Genomic DNA, 17,133 nt, shown 5'->3' on the forward strand with positions numbered 1-17,133 from the left:
TTCCCACCCCAACTGTCCACCCCCTTCTGTCTTTACATACGGGTAATTGCTGTTACCTTACAGGTGATGTAGTGTATAGAACACTGGGTTTGAAATCAGAAAGACTCATTTTCATGAATTCAAATCCAGTCTCAGACACTTACTAGCTGTGTGACCTTGGGCAAGTCACTTAACCATGTTTGCCTCAGTTTCCTTATCAGTAAAATGAGCTGGAGAAGGAAATGGTCAACCACTCCAGTATTTTTGCCGAGAAAACCCCAAATGGGGTCATGGAGAGTCAGACGTGGCTGGACAACAGCTCAACACCAACTTGCACGTTCTAACAATTTATCTTGTCATCCAAAGAAGACCCCCATTGCTCCTTGTCCTGAGCTTCCTCGCACCATCCCTGGGCCTCCCCAGACCAAACCTCCCTTGTTAGAGGGTCAGGACCGTCTCGTTCCGTATTTGTGTCCCCAGCGCTTCACACAGTGTCTGACAAAGAGGAGGAGGACAGTGCTAGGAAGGTGGCTTATGCTTTCCTTGACAGAGGGAACTCCTCCTTCCAGTGCAAGCCAGCACCTTCTGGAGCGTTAGAGCCTCAGAGTGCTGCCTGGGGATGCTGAGAGGTGGAGGGACTTACCCAGGGTCATACAGCCGGCATGTGTCAGGAGGCAGGACTTGAATTCAGGTCTTCCTGGTTTCAGACCAGCTCTTTTAACACTCCTTCATGCTGACTCTCCTGGCACAGAGTAAATGCTCTTTGTTAATTTATTCAGTAGAATATGAGGTAATTAAGGGCAGGGACTGTTTTCAGGTTTTGTCTTTGTATTTCCATTGTATATTGCAATACCCAGTACACGATAGGCCCTTAATAAATGCTTAAGTTGAACTGAGCTCCCTCTTTCCTAAATAGCCACCTTTTCAGCAGATTCCAGAAACCTGTGAAAAGTCTAGGGACTCATTCTCCATTGTCTGAATGCCTGGCAGAATTCTGAGGGTGGGGCAGCTAGGTGGCTCAGTGGATAGAGCACTGGCCCTGGAGTCAGAAGGACCTGAGTTCAAATCCAGCTTTAGACACATAACTCTCCTTAGCTGTGCGACTCTGGGCAAGTCACTTAACCCCAATTGCCTCATCGAAAAGGAAAAAATAATTCTGAGGCTCCTGGGTCTCCAGAGTTTCTGAGAGACGGATGGAGGAGAGATGGGGGAGTTGAGCTGGTCCAAGAGCCTCCCCATTTCTCTTTCTGATGGCCTTCTTCCCCCAAATGGTGCCACTAAAGAGGAGGGACACTCATCTCTTTTACAAATGGGGGTGTCAGGACCAGAAGGGAGGGGAGCCAAGTCATTTATGAAAAAAAGGATTGATATTGGGCGTGCGGTTCCCAATTTGGCTTTGTATAGGAGTCTGCCCCAGTGACTGATTTGCTGTGAATGAAGTTCACATAATTGCCCGGGGATGTGCTACCACTGACTGGCTCAGTAAAAGGGAAATGGGGAGAAAACTCTGCATCCTCTTCTAGCACGAGTCCACCAGTGAGCAGCGGTGCAAGGCAGGGGTCAGAAGGAGGCCTTCACGCTGGCTTGGTGTGCCAGGGCTGGTTAGCAGCTTGCTTCCAAAATTGCATTACAAAAATTACATATTTCATATAATCAGGTCTGTCTCTTACTTAATCATCCTATACAGCGTATAAATCTTTTGAATGGACAGGTCTATAAATCATAGGCATTTTTCATTTACCACTTATTCTAGGCCAGGCAGTTTCTTATTTAAATTGCTATATGAATAAATCTAATAATCCTTATTCACTTACATCATCTCGAACTTTTAAATCTTATTCTGACTGAGGTCATAAGTGAAATCAGCAGTGAGGGTGAAACATGCAGCTGTAACAACTCTAATAGCTTACCAAATTATATTAGAGCACTCGAATAACATTAGGAAAAATGTGGAAGAATGGGGCTGCATTATTAAAGCGGGATCTGCTGAGTCAGGGAAACTGAGGCTCGGTCTTCCAACTCTGAAACCTTTCAATCAATCAAGCAAGTGGGTGAACAACAAGCCTTTACTACACTCCTATGATGTACCAGGCACAATCCTAGACTGGGGATATGAAGACAAAAATTAAGATTCCCTGCCCTCAAGGAGCTTACATTCTTCTTTCACTTAACTTTCCTTCAACCGAGTGCTGTGGGTAGACACTCCATTCCTTTGAACCCTTCTGGGAGGATCTGTACTCCTTATAAATATCTCCCCACCACCGTGTAAGTGATGAAATAATCTCATAGGTCTGCACATTATAAAATGTCTTGGGGGTACATCTCTTACCAGTATTGAGAGAGCATTTTCAACGATTAAAAAAGGCGAAGCTTTATAAAAGAAATGAGATGTTTCCATCTGAGTGAGCGACTCCATGTTTTAAGGAGAGGGATATGGTTTGAATCTGTGATGAAATTAGTGGGTGAGGGAACTCCCTCTATCACTGTAGGTCGGCCCCTTCTCTCCAAATGGTAGACTTAGAGTGTCCCATTTTTCTAGAGCAGAGATGTCAAATGCATAACCCTGTAGAGGCATTTTATCCCCAACACTCCTAAGTGCAGACAGAAGCAGATTAAAATGTGATGGGAAATAGTGACCAAAATAAGCAAAAATTCAATAGAACATAGATAATGCTAACATGAGGCTTTCTGAGTCAATATGGGCCTGTAGGAATCCTTATGTGTGGGTTTGGAGGCCTCTCTTTCTTTCTGAGTCTGGCACCATTGATAAGTCAAGAGGCCTGCCCAGAATCATATAGCCAATGTGTCCAAGGTGGTCCGGTCTTCTGGCCAGCTCCCTAGACAGGCAGGGGTATTGTCGGATTAAGAAAGGCCCCTTTTTGTTTCCTAGGCCCTGGTTCTTGTTAGCAAGGCCCAGGAGGTGTGCTCCATCTTCTCAGTGGGGTGTAAATGGGCACACCCCACCTTCCACAGCTAGAGTAGTCTAGAATGCTGAATCATAACTCCCCTCCCTGAAACCACATCTGTAGCTGCGGTTCTCAGCACATCACTCTGCCAGCTGGTTCTTGTCTTAAGCCTGGAAGATTGTATTCTCTGACAGCTACCATGGGCCAGTATAACTCACCTCTGAGAAGGTGAAGGGGCTGGTTAAAGTCTTCTTCAAGGAAGCCTCTGACAGGCCTTTGACAGCCTGAAGAGTTCTTCTGCATATAAATCACCTTGGCTCTGTCTTCTTAAATGCACGCTCTTTTTGTCCCCCGCCAGAAAGGCATCGATAGATGTAGGGCTTCTGAGCCCAAACAAAACAAATAATCCCATGATTATTTGGAGACAAAACTCAGCGATAACTACCTGTAACTTAACACTGGCAGGAGTCACGTGTAATGATGACTTGGCAGGGATATCATTGATCCTGGGAATCATAGAAAAAGAACCATGAGCCATTCTACAGCTGCATGAAGGAAGTCCTCTTATATATATCTGTCCCCAGATCCCATCTTTGTCCATGGTTCTCAATTAGTAGGGATGGCTACAAAGTCACTACATATTATTGAACTCCATGGGGAAGGAGCCGTGTATTTGGCATCAAAGGACTTGGGGTTGGATTCTACCTCCATTCCTTGTTACCTCTGACCATGGACAGTTACATCTCCCTCTCTGGGCTTCAGTTTTCTCCTCTCTGAAAGCAAGGGAAATGGACCAAGGTCCCCTCCAGCTTTAAATCTCTTATCCTATGGCGCTGTAGCGCCTTGGGCGGCTACTTTAATTAAAATTCATGACGTGTGAAGGAGGAATCATTCATTTAAACACTGGATTTTTTCTACCTCATCAACTTATTCTCCCATATAATGTGTGTGGTTTTCACAGATAATGCTTTCAAAATAAATTTATCCTTTTTCCCAGTTATTTCACTCATTCTTCACTATGAAAACATAGAAACTGTGAAAAATAATTGGGGGGGGGGAATGGAGCTTGGAGTGAGAGCCAGATGAATCAGATTATTGCAAAATGCATTTGTGGATAGAATGGGAAGAAAACAAACAGAAGTAAGAAGGAACAGAACTGCCTGGATTTTAATGACAATTAGTCTCATTGGTAACGATGATGGAATAACCAGATTGGAATTCTACCACAAGTGGCAATGATGTTGAACCATTTCATTACTGTTAGCATCCAGTTGCCTTCTGGCTTTTTGGAATGGGGCAGGGGACATAGTGAGGCCTAGGAGTTTTTCAATTTAACCAACACAGTCTTAGCACTAAGACTTTTGGGACATTCTGTTTTTCCAGCGTACGAGGTAATGAGCTCAGTTATGTCTATGATGCTGTCAAGAAACACCCCTTAAAACTTAGCTCCTTTGGGCCCATCTTGGATCTCAACACCCTAGTTGAGGAGGAGGAGAATAGGGGATGCGGCTAGGTTTGGTGGGAGCAGATTGGGGGAATGAGAACCAGGGCCCATCCAGCCAAGCCCGTATGAGGGGCTCTGAGGCCCAAAGTCCTAAGCTCTGAACAAAACACTAGTGGTTGGGAATGCCCTGAAAGATGAATATTGTGCTATTTCTCAATCACTTGTTTCTTCAACAAATATTTACTGAGTTCCTTTATATTTTTCTAAAATTTGAATACCTTCATGCTTTCCTGCGCCATATATACCCGCCCATTCATCCGTTGCTCTGTGTTGGTGTTTCTTAAGTATTTCACATTTTAAAAAGATGCAGACACAGAGTGGAATGATCCTGTTCATGCTGACTTTTAACACCTCCAATTGGAAAGGCTTCGTGATGGTGACAGGTTATTGTGAAGGGGATTGCCTCCCTACTTAATTTCTTCATTTTTGTTTTTTTAAATGTGCGGATGGATGGTGCAGAGGATAGCACGCTGGGCTTGGAGTCAGGAAGACCTGAGTTCAAATTTGGTCTGAGACTAGGTGTGTGACCTTGGGCAAGTCATTTAAACTGCCATGTGCCTCAGTTTTCTCATCTGTAGAATGGGGTCCATACTAGCACTCACCAGCAGGGTTGTTACAAGGATCAAATGAGATAATTATGAAATGCCTGGCATATAGTAAGTCTATATAAATGTTAGCCATATTATTAGTTAAAGCTCATCCTTCCATATCCCCTCCATTATTTTTGGGGTAGCTCTTTTCTAAATCTTTGGATAATCAGTATCAGAGAATGTTGAGGGTGGATGGGCCCTAGGAGACTGTCTCGTCTAACCTCCTACTTCTATAGATGATAATTGAGAACTGAAGCCACTTACTCAAAATCACACCGTGCGTCACCCGACCTGGCAGAGCTGAGAGCTGTCTCGGGACTCCTTGGTTAGTGCTCCCAGGACACCATCGAGGCCATCTCGGGTCTCCATCCCTGTAGGAGAAAGCATTCAGGGTCACAGTGAGCTGGAGCTGTGGTTTTCAGTTTCTGTCACTCAGAGGACAAGAGGCGTTAAAATATATTTTCTGCCCCATTGGGTTTGGACTCTAACAATTGCCTGGCATCTCCCATGTCATTTTGCTTGAGAAAAGGCCTCTCTATTGCATGGGGCTGGGAAGGACAAGATATCAGGAAGGAAAAACTTGGGAGACATTACTTTCCCCCCTCACTTCCCACTTTCATTGGGGGCCAATAGGAGTGAGGGGCTCTTCTAAACCTGACCCTCATCCTATCTCCTGTTGGCAGGAGGGTGGGGCCGACTTTGTAGGGCCACGCAGGACATCCCCTGGCTGGTAGAGAAAAGGTGGCAAAGCCCCCGGCCAGATGCTGACCCTGGATACTGGCTGATAGGCTGATGGACAGCGCCCTCCTGGTGAACTCTGGAATCCAACTGGATGCATCCATCTCCTTGGAGGGCTTCAGAGCGACAAGACTAGGCAGACGAAAAGAGACTGTCAGGCCATACGGATGGCAGCAGCATCAACTGGTGTAGGAAATTGAGCACTGTGTATTGTCAGCAACCCAGCAAATGGCGCCCTCTCCTCTGCCGCCTTGTGACTGATTGGTTGGAGGTCTGTGCTAATCTCTTCCTGAGACGTAAAGGGGCCTGGAAGAAGAATGAGAGGGGTCATTAATGCAAAGCGATAGGCCCTTGTCTGGCATATTTAAAGCAAGGTCAGGATGGGACTGTGCAAGTCTCTCGTCCGCCCTGGGACTCAGTTTCCCCATCTGTGGAATGGAGACAGGGAGGAATTGGGGGGGGGCTCAGAGGGCCCGTCTAGCTCTGCTTCTAGGACCCTATGACTTTGGCACAAGGAAGAGGGGCCAAGGGTCTGTCCATATTGCTGCTGCGGGAAAGACACGAGCAGGCTCCGGAGTGGGGCAGGATAAGAACAGCTCGTATTGATAGAGCGCTGGGGCTGTTTTATTTAATTTGATCTTCATTAAAGCCCCCATTTTACAGATGAGAAAAAGGGATGAAATAACTTGCCTGGGGCCCCGCAGCTGGCATGTGACTGAGGCAGAATTTGAACCCGGGTCTTCCTGAGCATTGCAGTCACTGTGCTCCCCTACTTCATAGAGCCCCTCCCTGGAGTGCGGTCAAGAGGAGGCAGTAAGAGGCTGATGCCAAGGATAGAGGCGGCTAGGTGGTCAGTGGACAGTGCCAGGCCTGGAGGCAGGAAGACCTGAGTTCAAATGTGGCCTCAGATAGTTACTAGCTGTGTGACCCTGGGCAAGTCACTTAATCTGTGTGTGCCTCAGTTTCCTCATCTGTAAAATAGGGATAATAACAGCCCCCTCCCCCCTTCCAGGGTTGGTGTGAGGATCAATTAGACAATAATTGTAAAGTGCTTAGTCCACTGCCTGGCACATAGTAGGTGCTATACAAACCTTAGTTATTGTTATTGTGTTATTGTTATTACTAGCTGTGGGACCCTGGGGCAAGTCACTTACCCCCTGTCTGCCTCAGTTTCCTCATCTATAAAATGGAGATAACCACTTCTTTCCCAGGGTTGTTGTGAAGATCAAATGAAATCATAATTGTAGAGTGCTTAGCCCAGTGGCTGGCACATAGTAGGTGCTACATAAACCTCAGCTACCATGGCAAGCTTCCCTCACTTTCCCCAGTTCAGTGTGAGCACACCACATTCCTTCCCTTGTAAACCCAACCTCACCTACATCCTGGCCCATTTTTTCCCTTAGAATTTGCTTTTTTTCTATATTTTCCTAAGCATTTTATATTTATGAGGATTTATATAATGACCTTGGAGTTGAGCTGGACACCTCTCTCACCATTTTCAGTTTTTTCAGCACAGACACACTCATACACAAACACTCACCCTCGCACACACTTACACATCTACTCAAACACATACTCTCACAGGCACTCACACCCACACACACTCACACACACACACACACTGACTCACATACCCCCTCACACACATACTCATATACTCACACACTCACATACACATACGCACAAATGCTCACCCTCACCCTCACACACACGCCTGTGTACACACACACTAATACACAGACATACTCGCTTACACACATACACGCTCACCCTCAAACACACTCCCATGTGCACGCACACACACACAAATGCTCACACTCACAATACGCTTACACACATGCTCCCATGCACACACACACCTTTACACATACACACAAATGCTCACACTTATAACACCCTTGCACACACACACACTCATACACACACACCTTTACACATACACACAAATGCTCACACTTATAACACCCTTGCACACACACACACTCTCACACACACACACTCTCACACACACAAACTACACACACTCACACACACACACAGAACTTTGGGACCAGCGAGGTCATTCATTCCAAGCTCATCACTTTACAGATGAAGCATAAACCAGGAAGGTTCATTGACTTGCCCAGGGATGCACAAGCTGGGATGGGACCCAGGTTCTCCTGCCTCTCAATCTCGGGCCCCAGCTGACCCGGGCAGGCCTAATCTCCCCCAGACCCTGAGGGCCTCTGGCACTTTCTGTCATCTTTTCAAACTCAGCAGGTGTAACACCAAACCTATTGTCTTTCCGATCAGTTTCCATCAAGTCCTTATGACTTCAATCACTCAAGCCATCAACATTTATTAAGCGCCCACTTCCCATATGAACTGCTGCATCCTCTCTAGTCTCTCGGCCTCTCCCCCTTTTAGTTTATTTGTTATGCCCCCACTGGGTTAACACCAAAATGGCCAGAATCTAGCAACACCCAAAAAGACCAGTCCGTGGCAATGGACACAGCACATTTGCACATGCTAGAAATAGTAGGTTGAAAGTTTTTATTTCCAAGGAAAATTATAATATCTGCTTGGATTTGTTTGTATTTAAAGTGCATTTGCATAGGGAGGAGAAATTATGAAATTGCAAATTTGTATTCAATTTTAAATTAAATATTAAATTATAAATTGTAAAATTATAAAAAAATATTTTAAAATTGCGACATCAGTTGATGCATTGATGCACCCGGCCCTTCTATTAATCTCCCTAAAAATGTGCTTTTGTCACTTCCCTCTCCTTCTCGTGCAAACTTTCAGTGGCTCTGTACTGTCAATAGGACGGAGGCCCAAATCCTCAGGCTTGCATTCAATGCCCATTTCCTGAAGCAGCAGGACTCTAGATTGGGGTTCGAAGACCTGGGTCTTTGTTGGCATTGTTCCTCACCAGCTGTGTGACCCTGGACAAACCCCTTAGCTTTCTGCAGACTTGATCTACTTTCTATGTAAATGAACCTGCTTTTCCAGACTGTATCTAGCATTATTCCCCGTCTCACACACTTGTTTTTGTTGTTCAGTCCTTTTCAGTTGTGGTTGACCCTCTGTGACCCCATTTGAGGTTTCCTTGGCAGATACCAGAGTGGTTTGTCATTCCCTTCTCCAGCTCATTTGACAGATGAGGAAACCGAGGCAGACAGGGTGAAGTGACTTGCCCAGGGTCACACAGCTGGCAAATGCCTGAGGCTGGATTTGAACCGGAGAGATGAGTCTTCCTGACTTCAGGCCCAGCGCCCTGTGCACTATGGCGCCCCCTAGCTGCCCACACCCTCTCACTATCTTACAGCGAAAGTGGCTTACTCGTTGCTCCCAATAGAAGAGCCGTCTCCTGCCTGCTGGTCTTTGCACAAGCTGTACCTTTAGCCTGGAGCACTCCCCTTCCTCCCCTCTGCTGGTTAGGTTCCCTGGCTTACCACACACTTCCGACGGCGCTGCTTACACCAGGCCCTTCCAGATCTCTCAGGTTTTTGTGATTTTTCGCCTCCTGAGATGAGTTCACATGACGAATCTTAAGCCTTGCTGCCTGACAGCTGGGTCCCCCTCACCCTCCTTCTCCCTAGAACAGAAACCGTTCTATTTCTTTGTTATAGCGCTGCCCCTGGACCTCAGGGTCATCCGTCAAGGGCCCAGCCCCCTCATTATACACAGGGAAACTGAGGCTCGGATAGAAGTGACTTGCTCCAGGCTGCAGAGATGATGAGCAGCCAGGGCGGGGGAAGTGGGGGCTTGATCCCAGGTCGTCTGATTCCAAATCCAGCCTTGTCTGCCATCCACCACACTGGAGCTACATCGGGACCCTTCCTGTACTGAATCTGAGATCCTGGTTGGCTTTCCCAAGGTCTAGTGGGAGCCGGTGAGAGCCTGCCTGGGGGTGCAATGGAGCTCCTGTCTCCTGGGCCCGCTCACAGCACCCTCCCCGCCATGATGGCGAGCTGTGCTCCCCTGGGTGCCACCCTCGTGCAAACGCACACAGCCTTCCCTCCTTATTTCCCTGATCACAGCGCTGCAGCACCACTCTTGTCTGCAGTTGTGGGTGATTCCCCCAAAGGACCATCACATGGGGTTGGGGTGAAGAGGAATGGCGGCCCTCGGGCCACACAAGAGTGTTGTGATTTCAGCCAGCAGGGAGTGCTCGCTCTGCCTCTGTCTGTCTGTCTCTCCCTCCCTCTCTGCGGCTCTCTCTGTCTTTCAGTATCTCTGTCTCTCTGTCCCTGTGTCTCTTTGTCTCTCTGTCTCTGTGCCTTTCTCTGTGTCTCTCTTCATCCCTCAGCGTCTCTGTTTCTCTGTCTCTGTTCTCTTTGTCTGTCTCTCTTTATCTCTCACTGTCTCGTTTTGTGTCTGTCTCTGTGTCTGTCTCTCTCTGTCTCTATGTTTCTATCTCTGTGTCTGTCTCTGTCTCTGTGTCTCTGTGTATCTCTGTCTCTGTCTCTCTCTGTCTCTATCTCTGTGTCTCTGTCTCTGTGTCTGTCTCTGTCTCTGTCTTTCTGTCTCTGTCTCTGTGTCTGTCTCTGCATCTGTCTCTGTCTCTGTGTCTCTATCTCTGTGTCTGTCTCTGTCTCTGTGTCTCTCTCTGTCTCTGTCTCTCAGTTCAAGCATGCTGGATCCAGCTCCCCTGAGAGGCCCAGGTTACATCCAACAGGATATGCTCTCTCCCTTCCTGCCCTATGTAATAGGGTGGTGCCGCTGCTCTGGGTAAATATTGAATCTTGCTCTGGAAAGCCAGGGACACTTTCTGGTGGTCCTTCTTAGGGTTTTTTGGAGGATATTTTTTTCAGGGGGAGGGGGCAAGATCTGAAAACTGCTCCTTTATTCCCAAGACAAAGCTACATTGTGTGGAAGAAATCATCCCTAACCTGCACAAGAAAGGTGAATGGCTGTGAGGTAAGGCTCGGGTGAGTGCCTAATAAAACAAAGAGCTGGTTGGCTGAAGACGAACCATCCCGGTGATGGGGAGTATCTCCCCTTGATGATGGGATGGCTCCTTGGCTCAGCTCCGTCTTCCCTGCCACCTTCTAAAAGACACCTTGGCTTCAGGTCGGCTTGGGGAGGGGCTGGGCCAGAAAGCCATCTGTGAATACAAGTCCCTATTTTCCTATAGCATCTTCTTTTGGAAAATTAATTGGGCCCCACTAAAAATGGACCGTTGTTCAAGTTTGTCTCAGTTCAGAAAATTGAAAAAGCCCTCTTGGAAGAAGTCAGGAGGGTATATGAAAGGCCTCATTGTCTCGTGTCCGCTTCCTTTAAGGGCAAATCTGGCAGGGACACCGGCTCGATTGCCAAGAGAAAATGAGTCTATATATTGGGGCTTACTCTCTGCCAGAAAAAGTAAAGGCAGCTGGCAACAGCGGGCTCTTGGGAAGGCCCCAGGTCCCGTCTCAGGGAAAGGCACATGTTTCCTATCCTGTCGCTCACATGTGTCTCTGGGTAAGTGGTGGCCCTCTGGTGATGCCCACGAGGAAAGGAGGAAAGCTCTCACCTGGAAAAGCCATCACGTTCTTCTCCAGATGGTGGATGAGGGTGATGGTGACAGGCCAGGCCGAGGCCATGCCGGCATCCCCGGCTTGGCTCCATGGAGCAGCCAGCCGGCTCATCATTAATACCTAGCACGGATAAAGCATTTTAAGGTTTACCAAGCACTTTACAAATCTTACCTCGTTTCGTCCTTGCAAAGACCCTGGGAGGCAAAGGCAATTATTATCCCCATTTTAGAGATGAGAAAACTGAGGTGGAGAAAGTTAAGTGATTTGCTTGGGGTCACACGGCTAGTCTATGAGCCTGTGATCCAGCTTTGTCTCTGCGTGCCTGGGTGGCCTTGGACAAGACACCTCCTATTTCTGGACCTCAGTTTCCTTATTTGTACAGTTAAGAGGGAGTCTGAGTCTATGAAAATAATATAATCCAGTCCAGCAGTAAGATACAGTCTCAAACCTATCTATCTATCTATCTATCTATGTATCTATCTATGTATCTATGTATCTATGTATCTATCTATCTATCTGTCTATCTATCTATCTATCTATCTGTCTGTCTGTCTATCTATCTATCTGTCTATCTATCTGTCTGTGGATTCTTCTATATAGCTATCTATTTATCATTTATCTCTAGTTATTTATTTATTTGTTTATCTATCTATCTATCCATCCACCTATTCATTAATCTGTGTACCCATCTACTTATCTGTCCATCCATCCATCCATCTTTCTATCATCTATCTATTCATTTATCAATCATTCTATTTGTTTATGTGTTTATCTATCTACCTATCTACAAACATTTATGAAGGGCCAGGGACTGTGAATACAGAGACAAAAATAAATTAGGCCCTGCCTTCAAAGAGCTTACATTCCATTGGGGAGACATGTACCTCTGGAGTTATAAGTAAAATCTATAGAAAATAAGAAAACGTAATTTTGGAGGGGGGGACAACCACCGTTGGGAGGAAGCCCATGGAGAAGACTAGGGATTGTGAGAGCTGAGAAGGTCGGAGTTCCAAGCAGTGGGCACAGCCCATGCAAAGGCACAGATGGGAGATGGAGTGGTGAGTATAAGGAACAGTAAGAAAGCAAGTTTAGTTGGATTGAAAACTGTGTGAAGGGGAGTAATGTATCACAAGGCAGGGAAGGTAGGTTGGAGCAAGGCTTTAAATGTCAAACGGAGGATTTTGTTTTTGAATCTAGCAGTAATGGGGAGCCAGCAGAGTTTATGGACCGGGGAGTGCTGCGCGTCCTTAGGGCAATCAGGTGGAGAGGCGGGAGGCAGGAAGTCACTTAGGAGGCCCTGCAATAGTTCAGGTGAGAGCTGAGGAAGGCCCATCACAGAAGGAGGGTCCAGGCAGGAGCACAGGCTCCAGAGAACAGGCGGGGGATGGAGGTTACCTGGCAGCAAGCATCTCTGGGTCTGAGGCCGACCGCTGGTTGCGGACGCACTGCCAGACTCTGCCTCTTGATTCAAAGTCACGAACCACCCTCGTATGTTGGGGCTGTCTTCGTGGGAAGGACAGGTAAGAGGTCACCTGTGAATGCTGCCAGCAGACCACAGGATTAGGATTTGGGAGCTGGGAGGGGCCGTAGAGAAGGAAACTGAGGCCCCAAGTCTTAGCCAGGTCATGCAGGGTAGCAAATAAGAGAGCTTGTCCCCTGATCGTTCAGAAGAGTTCCATGTCCCCTTTCTTTCCTCTCTCCCCTGGGTGATTTACCGTGGGGTTAAATCAGATGAAGTCCAGCACTAGTCTGGAAGGGAAGCCACTGCTTACGTATGCTCACCGGTGGCTGGCTCCAGTATTGCCCTGGTACCCATGGCCTGGAGGAGGTACCTGAGAGGAAGGTCTGGAGGGCTTATGGGCCCTCTATGGACCACTTAGGAGGGGACCAGATGGGAACTGCTCACTCCAAGCTGGACCAGATGGCCTCTAAGGGCCCTTCTCACTCTGGGATTCTGTGGGGTTGGGAAGGCATGAATAGGTTACACCCTGTGCTGTGGGAGGCAGTACCTGCACCCATGAGACGAAGCCGTCGTCACCTTGAAATATCACAACGGCATCACCTATGCTTGGAAACGGGTGACGCAGATCCAAAGCAAGCTGGGTATTTGGCCTCAGAAGATCTATTTGTCTGTTTGTGGATTCCTGCTTGGTTTCACGAACACCTCGTTACAAATCCAGGGTCCTCCAAGCTCTCTCCCAAGCCCAACAGGCTGGGAACCCCTCCTCCAGAGACCCACGTCTGATTTCCCCTTACACAGTCCATGGTACCTTTGCTTGGGGCCTCATTGAGGCTGTCCTATGGGGATGGAAATGAGACTTACCAGTTGGAAATTTTCAGGGTCCCATCAGGAATCTTTCTGAGGAAGAGGAATCCCATGAGCTCGCCGTACCAGTACTTTGGAACCTGTGAAAAGAGCTCACATGCTTTGGCGAAGCTCTCTCCAGTTCCTCCCTTGAATTCCTTCCAACATCTTGAGTGGATGCCTCTACTCTCAATACACTGAGTTTAATCATTAGGTCTAGTCATTGACAGCTGTCGTTTGAATTCTTCTGGGCTATCTGATGGCTCTGGGGTATCTGACTTTGACAGTTTCTTCGGTTAGATTAATGTTGTCTTACATTATTAATTCCACTTTGTGTCTCATGATGGCTTCTTCCCGTGGGTATATTTGGAGATCTGTTTACCATTGAAAATACTATGGATCACAATCGTTAAGATTGTTAGCTATAACTAGAGAGGCAGTGTGTCATGATGGATAGAGAGCTGCCTTGGCAATCAGGAAGGCTTGGGTTCAGATCCTGCCTCTGACATACCAGCTGGGTCACCCTGGCAAATGGAGGAACTTCTCGGTGCCCGGGCTTGGCAATTTGTTGAGCCCATTCATTACAGAGAAGGTCCCAAATTGATTGGGTAGAGGGGATTGCCCAATTATGAAGGAAATGACATCAGACCATCCCTATTTTCCACTCTAACATTTATGTGGCATTTTGAGGTTTGAAAGGAGTGCTTTATGTGCATTATACTATCTGATCTTTGCTACACTCTTGTAAGAGAGGGGCAATGATGATGCCAATTTTACAAATGGGGAGCTTGGGACTGAGAGAAGTTAAATTGCCTGTAGTTACGCAGTTAGGTTAGAAACTATCTGAGGAAGGATTTGAACTCAGGACTTCTTGACTCCATGCCTTTACACCATCTCCCATGTAAATACTACACGTAGTCATTTACAAGGACTTTTGGAGTCCTTGCAAGATGCTTTTATGTTCCTTTAAATATATACATATAAATTTATACACACACACACACACACACACAGAGTTTTAATTAGCCAAGTTCCACCTTCTCTTCCTCCCTCTCCCCATTCCCAATTAAGAACACAAGAAAAATAAAACCCATTACAAACATGTAAGGTCAATCAAAACAAATTTCCACATTGGCTCTGTCCTATGATACGTTTGTCTCATTCTGCCTCTGTATGTACCAGTTTTTCTCATTCGCCTTTTGGAATCCTGGCTGATCATCACGCTGATGAGAGGTCAGCACAACAGTATCCCATTGTATTTATTTGCCATAACTTCTTCATCTGTCCCCCAATTTGTGAGCACTCCTACAGCTTCCCGTCCTTTGCCACTTCAAAAAGAGCTATAGAGATTTTTTGCATATCTTTCTTTAGAGTTTGTTTTCTTTAGAACACATCCCCTTCTTAATTTAACTTCCCTCTACTTCCCCTCTCCCTTCTCCCTCTAATTTCCTGTGGAGTGTAATGGATTTTTGTACCAACTCTCTCCCCCCCCACCCTCTGTCTCTGTCTCTCTCTGCCTCTTTCTGTCTCTCTCTCTCTCTCCTTCTTTCGACCAGTTCAGATGAAAGTGAGGTTCAGGTGTCAGCCACTCTCCCTACCCCCTCCTTTTTTATAGATATCTACTTGTGCACCCTGATTTTGTGAGATCATATTCCCTAACCTTCCTTTCTCTTCCCTCCCAGTGTATTCCTCTTCCATGTTCTTTCCATTCTTTTCTTAATTCCATCTAGACATAACAGAATTCCTCCCATTTTTTCTCTAGTTAGGCTCCCTCTATGATCCCTGAAAATGACAGAGTTCAGAGGAGACACGTGTCATTTCCCCTTATTTAAATGCCTTCGGTTTATTCCCACTCAGTCCTTTATTATTGTTCATTTATGTTTACCTTTCTATGTTTTTCTTTATTCCTGTGTGTGAACTTCAAAGTTTCTCCAAAGCTCTGGTCTTTTCATCAGAAATACTTGGAAGTCCTCTATTTCATTAAAAATCAGTTCCCCCCCATAGGGTTTTACTCAGTTTTGTTGGGCAAGTTATTCTTGGCTGTAAGCCCCTATCATTTGCCAAGCTCTTTGCTCCTTTACAGTGGTGGCTGCTAAATCATATGTGATTTTCACTGTGGCTCCTCAGTACTTGAATTCTTTCTGACTACTTGCAGTATTTTTCCTTTGATCTGGAGGCTCTGGATTTTGGCTATAATGTTCCAGGGAGTTTTCATTCTTTCAGTAGGTAACTGGTAGATCCTTCCTCCTTTCACTTTGCCATCTGGTTCCAAGAAATCTGGGCAATTTTCTTTTAAGATTTCTTGAAATAGGATGTCTAAGTTCTTTTTAGGCTCATGTTGCTCAGATGGTCCGTATATGGACCAGGACCTCCCTACCTGAGAAAGGCAACACCACCACCCTACCATGGGCACATAAGTCCCCTTCTCACCTCACCCTTGTTCTTCAACCCAGGATTGGGTCGCGGGGAACAAAGCTGCCAGTTGGCACCTGTCCCCATTGCAGTGCCTTGGTACGGATCTGGGGATACCCCAGTATGGGTCTTAGAGTCTCCTCTTGTGCTGATGTACAGCCTCTCACTGGGCACTGGCTTGCTCCACTGGCCATGCTTCTGACTCTATCCTGTGTCAAGCATCTGCTGAGTTTATTGTCTGTTTCCCTATGCTGCCCTGGCCCAGACAAAGGACTCACTGTGACTTTTTCTGCATTTCTCCACCAGGATTTGGTCTGGTGCATTTTCCAGATCTGTTTGGAGGAGTTGTGGACCAGAACTCAGCAGCATTGCTTCCTTCTACTCCGCCATGTTGGCTGTACGCCTACACTTGGGTTCTTGATGGAGCCCGAGGCCGGCTGGTTCGGTGGTTCAGACTCAAGATTGGAAGAAAGAGGAGACGCTCTTAGAGTACAAAGCATTCAACAAAAGAGGTTTTCTTAATAACAGCATGGGAAGAATATCTAACATTTGGAGATAGTCTCCCTTGGCCCTGTATTTGTCACACAGACATTGAATCAGGAGGGTTGTGTTTGACTCTCAAGGCAGTGGGAAGTCCATCAAGACTGAGCTACTCATTCCTAGGTTCTTTGTGTCTTTGGCAATTAGGAAGCTACAGTAATGTCGATTTGTGGTCTTCTGGACCAATTAAATCCACAGGGCAATTTTGTTACATTTTTAGGAAAAAAATTACATTGTAGGCCAACGGGGCCAGACCCGCCAATCCTACCTGATGCTGCTTCTGCCACATCTTGGAATTACTCTTTATACTCGACTGGCCGACTTTCCTATTCTCACATGTGAAGCCTTTCTATTTTTTAAGGATTTCATTTTAAATCAACCAATGTTTATTGTTTGCTGAATGATGTGCAAGGCAATGTGTGAAGTGCCGGAGATGCAGTGATGTGTATAGAGAACATTAATTTTTCAGTTACCAGAACTTAGAGTCTAGCAACAGAGATTAGATGGTCACCCAAGTAACTATGAAACAGATTAGACAATATTACAAAGGGGACCTCAGACAATGGACTTTGAGAAATGTACAGAGGCCTGCCTCCCCCCTCCAATGACCTCTTGTGTTTTGCCATGTGAAGCTGGTCTTTGGCTTTTGTTCAGG

At 46.5% G+C, this 17,133-nt stretch overlaps 1 long non-coding RNA gene across 2 annotated transcripts; it reads right to left on the minus strand.

The window, feature by feature from the left end:
• Positions 1-236: 236 nt before the first annotated feature.
• Positions 237-13,629, minus strand: LOC114050616. 2 transcript variants are annotated; one of them, XR_003570041.1, is made up of 7 exons: positions 13,545-13,629; positions 12,617-12,762; positions 11,218-11,341; positions 5,749-6,023; positions 5,244-5,350; positions 3,104-3,391; positions 237-721 (listed from the first exon to the last, which is right to left on the minus strand). It is a non-coding gene; the product is annotated as an uncharacterized LOC114050616 (long non-coding RNA). The 2 variants fall into 2 exon arrangements; XR_003570040.1 differs by lacking the exon at positions 237-721 and having other exon boundaries at positions 1,401-3,391.
• Positions 13,630-17,133: the final 3,504 nt, after the last annotated feature.

Source organism: Vombatus ursinus, unplaced genomic scaffold (assembly GCF_900497805.2).
Source record: "Vombatus ursinus unplaced genomic scaffold, bare-nosed wombat genome assembly UNPS02014799.1, whole genome shotgun sequence".
NCBI lineage: Eukaryota > Metazoa > Chordata > Mammalia > Diprotodontia > Vombatidae > Vombatus > Vombatus ursinus.